Here is a 6,079-nt window from a genome sequence, read left to right as displayed (position 1 = left end):
CATCTATCCCAGAAGCAACAAAGCCCACATGGAAGCAGCACACCAACATGTGTGATCATGAAGGGCCAAAGGGACCAGGCTTTAAACACCAAAGGTGTAGGGGGGCGGGGGATCATATCCTCGTCAATGAGGGTGGCATGTGACCCAATGCCCATCTCTAGACACCTGGACATACCTTGCAGAGGGGTAGTGGGGAGATGAGTCACTTAGGGTACAGTGTAGCATTAATGAAACCCACAACCTTCCTCTAGTTCTTAAACGCTTCCTCCCCCCAACTACCAGGACCCCAATTTTGCCTTGCAGACCTGGTTAGACCAGATGATGCACAGCAGTACAGATGGGAATTGGAAACACAGGGAATCTAGGACAGATAAACCTCTCAGGACCAGGGGTGACAGTGACAATACCAAGAGGAAAGGGGGTGTAGAAAGGGGGAATGGATCACAGGGAGCTACATATAACCTCCTCTCTGGGGGATGGGCAGCAGAGGGGTGGGTGAAGGGAGACACCGGACAGTGTAATATAAGATACAATAATAATTTATAAATTATCAAGGGTGCATGGGGGAGGGGGAGGGGGGAAGAAGGGGAGAAATGAGGAGCTGATGCAGGGGCTTAAGTGGAGAGCAGATGTTTTGAGAATGATGAGGGCAATGAATATAGACGTGCTTTACACAATTGATCTATGTATTGTGATGAATTGTATGAGCCTCAATAAATTGATTAAAAAAATACTAGTAAACAGAATTTAACAACATATAAAAGAGTCAAACACTCAAACTAAGTGAGATTTATTATAGAATACAGGGATTACTCAATATTTAAAAAATAAACATAAAGTGCCTTACAGAGAAAAACTAAGTAAAATGCTTACCCCTTGAATTAAGGAACAAGACATGGGAACCCACTCTCACCATTTCAATTCAATATTGTCTTAAAGGCAAAACAGTAAAAGAAGGGAAATAAAGATAACATCTAGTTTGGAAAAAAATTGGAATTTCTTTTCTGTTCCAATATTCTTTAGTGTTTTCATCAAGAAAGGGTATTCGATTTTATCAAATTCCTCCTCTACATCCATAGAGATGACCATGTGATTCCTATTGACATGTTGTATGATGTCCATTTTTGAATGCTAAACCATCCCTGCATTCCTGGAATAAAGCCAAAGCAATAAGAAATATAAATAAAACATTATCTAGGTTGGGAAAGGAGCCCTGATGGTATAATGAGTTATGTGATAGGCCAATGGCCATAAGGTCAACAGTTTATCTCATGAGCAGCTAGCTACACAGGAGAAAAGTGAACCTGGCTGATCCCATAAAAATGTACAGTCTCGGAAACCAAAGAGGAAGTTCCACTAGGCCTTGTACAGTCATTACTAGTTTGAAGTGACTCAAATGGCAGTGAGCTTTCTTTGGTTTGGGCTTAGAGTCAAAGAAGTAAAAACTGTGTCTATTTGTGGGCAATAGGGTCCTATATAGAAAATCCCAGTAAGTCTACAAAAAAAAAACATCTGGAGTTAAAAAACAAATATACAAAAATGTCCAGGTACAAACAAGCTCAACGAACAAAAATTAGTTTGGTCTCTCTATGCCAGCAATGAAAATCTGAAAGGGAAATTAAGGAAATCATTCCATTTACAATAGCATCTACGATAATAAAATGCTAAGAATAAATCTAACCAAGAATGTGAAAGAATTACACAATGAAAACTACAAAATAGTCCTGAAAAAATTAGAGACTTAAATGAATGGAAAGATGTTCCATATTAATAGATGGGACGATTTCATATTATTCAGGTGCCAATACTACCAAAATAGATGTATAGATTCAACACAATCAAAATTAAACTTCCAACCACTTTCTTTACAGAAAAAGAAAAATCAAACATTACTTCTTTAAGGAATGGAAGAAGACCCCACGTAGCTAACACATTTTTTTTTTTAACATTTTATTAGGGGCTCATACAACTGTTATCCCAATCCATACACACATCAATTGTGTAAAGCGCATTTGTACATCGTTTCTCAAAACATTTTCTCTCCATTTAAACCCCCGACATTAGGTCCTCATTTTTCCCCTCCCTCCCCGCTCCCCACTCCCGCATGAGCCCTTGATAGTTTACAAATGGGTATTTTGTCATATCTTGCCCTGTCCGAATTCTCCCTTCATCCACTTTTCGGTTGTCCGTCCCCCAGGGAGGAGGCCACACACAGTTCCATGCAATTGGTTCCCTCCTTCCTACCCATTCTCCCTCCACCCTCCCTGTTTTGCCACTCACACCACTGGTCCTATAGGGCTCATCCGTCCTGGATTCCCTGTATTTTCAGTTCCTATCTGTACCAGTGTACCTCCTCTGGTCTAGCCAGTCTTGCAAGATAGAATTCGAGTCATGGTAGTGGGAGCGGGGAGGAAACCTTCAGGAACTAGAGGAAGGTTGTATTTCTCATCATTGTTACATCGCACCCTGACTGGCTCATCTCCTCCCCGAGACCCCTCCGCAAGGGGATCTCCTGTGGCCTACTAATGTGCTTTGGATCTCCACTCCACACTCCCCCCATCATTCACCATGGTAAGACTTTTTGTTCTGATGATGCCTTACACCTGATCCCTTTGACACCTCGTGGTTGCATAGGCTGGTGTGCTTCTTCCATGTGGGCTTTGTTGCTTCTGAGCTTGATGGCCGCTTGATTACCTTCAAAACCAATGCTTCCTACTATTAAAACATCCTACACATTGAGAGTAATCAGAAATACCTGGTCCTGGTTCAAGATACTTGACTAATCACATAGTAAATGAATCCCTCTCCAACAATCAGGAGAAAAACATGAATGGCCAGCAAAGGACTTAACTAGACATTTGATTAAAGAGAACATGCTAATGGCCGCCAAACACTTATAAAGATGCTTAATGTCATCCAACATCAGAGAGATATGAATCAAAACCACAATGAGATACCGTTTTATTCTCACTAGGAACAATATCATCAATGTTACATCCAGGTCAAATTTTACTGAAAATCATTTAACAACAGTTGGCAGGGAACTGCCAGAAATTCAAGCCTGATTTAGCAGAGGATTTCAAATGAGGGATAGCATTGCTGACAAAAATATCAGTGAAGTTATGGGGAATTTTGAACCCTTTCCAGCATTGATAAGAATGCAACATAGGATAGCCATGATGGAAAAACTGTGGCTTAAACAATTATTTAGAAAACTAAAAATAGAAGTACTAGATGATCCAATTTCAATCATAGACTTATACTGTACTCCAAAGACTCAAAACCAGAGACTCAAAGATTCATATTACTCTAGTGCTTTTCAAAATAGATAAAAGATGGAAAGGATCTAAATTCCCATCAACAGATGAATGGATAATCAAAATGTGGTATATGTATACAATGGAATATTAGTCATTAGGATAATTTGGTACATGCTACAATTAAAGGTGGAACTTGAAGACATAATGCTGAATAAAATAAGTCATTTACAAAAGGACAAATATAGTATGACCTCACTTACATTTTTTTTAAAATCAAGGAAAGGTAAAGGTATACAAGACCAAAATTATTACTCTTTACTAGGGGTTGGAGAGAGAGAAAGAAGTGAATATTTAACAACCATAGAAATATTACGTTCATTAAGAGTTTGCCCAATACCAATTATTTTAGTTACTGTCAATAAGTTATATGTCAATTAAAATTTGAAGCTGCAAACATTGCAGGTGAGGGTGATTGTACAATTCTCTATGATATGGTTGACTGATTATATGATATGTAAATTACTTGGGGATCAAACTGCTGGGAAACAAACAGCTGTATATATCTATTTACAACAATGGCCTCGAGAGAGAAGAGTGCTGGGACTGCTCATGTGCAACCACAAACCTCATGGCATTTGTTTTGTCCATGGGGAGATTTGGGGTCTTGATTTTGTGAGACATCCCAGGTTGTTGACCGAATGTGTGTAGGGTCTCTATTCCATTGTTGTTGTTGTTGTTGGACGCCATTGAGTCAGTTCCGCCCGCTGTTTAGTAGTTACATAATTCTATGAATGTAATCAGAGTAACTAAATGGTGCATGCAGAATCTACTGAATTTGTGTGTTTGCCACATAGAGTCTCAACAATAACAAATAAATAAAATTATATATAATAAGCTGTCAAAAGAATCAAAAGACAGTAGGAATTCAGCAAATGAACTGAAAAAAACTTCATTAAAATTTTTCAGTAAGAAATGTCTAATGTCTTGATGACTACGGTGAATCTAACCTAAGCAATGGTATTAAATTACCTCAGATGCATGTGAAAATTTTACAGTGAAAATGGGAAAAAATAAAATATTTGAACTATATGATAGAGGATATTGAATATAAAATGGACTGCCATTTGATTCTGGCACTTTTACCAACATTATTGTTGTTATTATGGAAGACAGTGCTTTCAGAAGTCCTTAATCTTTATTTCACCACTTTTGCTGACATCAGTCACATTAATTTTTTTGTTAAGTACATATACAGAAGATTTTAAATGTTGATTTAAATATTGATGTTTATTTTAATACCAATTATTTTAGTTACAGTCTGATATCTGAAAGTTTTAAAATTTAATCCCACTTTACTGCTGTGGAAGTTATATAATCTGTCAATTTGCGAAGGGGTGGAGTCTAGGCAGTAATCAGGCCATAGTCAATGATGCCTCCCTGTGGGCATGACCTTCTTCTCTGGACCTGGGATTCTGAGAACTCCTATCTTCCTCCCTGGAGGTGGGACACAAACTCTCAGCTTCGTATTCCTAATGACAAGACACATGTAGCTACACTAGAGCCCTAGAGATGGAGGAGCCACATGGAGACCCACACCAGCACTGAGATGCTTACACCACCACTGGATCCACAAGACTTCCTACCCACTGGCCTGCGATTGTCCTGCATTGTATCAAGAAGTAAACTTATATCAAAAGAAAGTGTCCCAGCCCAGTCCAGCCTTGAGTCCCAAAGTCCAAAGCTAATCTATAAGTCCCTCCTCAGACTCATGTAGCTTCATGCTGGTGATGCAGAATGGTAAAGCAGAAAGATCACAGGCTGGTGGGTGCAGAGTTGCATGGATCCAAAGTCACTGAACACATGCAGGATGCACACAGGCCTCAGGGTTGGGCAGCCCACTTGGGGCCACCCCTCTAGGAGTACAGAGTCCCAGTGAAGTCTCAGTGAGGAGAAAAGTGAAGGGCCAGAGTCCTTTACTCTCCAAAAAATGGCCCCACTCCCAAGGAGGTATCATCAGGCTGCCACTTGATTGACAGTTTTGACTCCATCCTAGCCATGAGTGTTTAGTTGACATAAAATGATCTCACTACCACAGCAGCTAACAAGAACAACTTCTTAAGCCATTGTAAAAATCAGGGTCAGGCCAGAGGTGGCATACAAACAGTGGTGTGCTGTTAAATTGACTGTCAGAAAGAAAAAAGAAAAGAAAAGAAAAGCTCTCCTTTGCAGTGTTTGTCAATTTCTCTGGTCTAAACACTCCACCATGGCTGATTTCAAGTTACCAACCTGATGTCAGGGCACATAGAGTTAGGAAGATGTATGCGCAGTACACTGCAAGTCTTCACAGGAGTAGAAAGCCTCATCGTTCTCCTGATGAGTGCCTAGAGGTTTTGAACTGCTGACTTTGTGGTTAGTAGTCCAATGGTAACACTATGCCACCAGGGCTCCTTTTAGGTACTGCATTCTAAACAAAAAACCAAACTCACTGCTATGGAGAGAATTTCAACTCATGACTCCTGGGGAAGGAATAGAGCAGGGTTGTAAGATATGAAAACAATAACAATTTAGAATTTATCAAGGGGTCACTAGGGCTGCAGGGAGGCAAAAAAAAGGAGCTGATGCCAAGGGCTCAAGTAGAAAATTTTTTGAAAATGATGATGGCAAAATATGAACAAATGTGCTTGATACAATTGATGTATGGATTGTTGTAAGAGCTGTAAGAGCGCCCCCCCCACCAATAAAATGATTTATTAAGAAAAAGTAAAAGAAAAAGAAAATATGAACGTTTACACTTCAAAAAATTGTAATTAAAATAAAAT

Source organism: Echinops telfairi, unplaced genomic scaffold (genome assembly GCF_000313985.2).
Source record: "Echinops telfairi isolate 266 unplaced genomic scaffold, ASM31398v2 ScPeMD7_5592;HRSCAF=6446, whole genome shotgun sequence".
Lineage (NCBI taxonomy): Eukaryota > Metazoa > Chordata > Mammalia > Afrosoricida > Tenrecidae > Echinops > Echinops telfairi.
The sequence above is the reverse complement of the archived record's forward strand: the minus strand, read 5'-3'. Positions refer to the sequence as shown.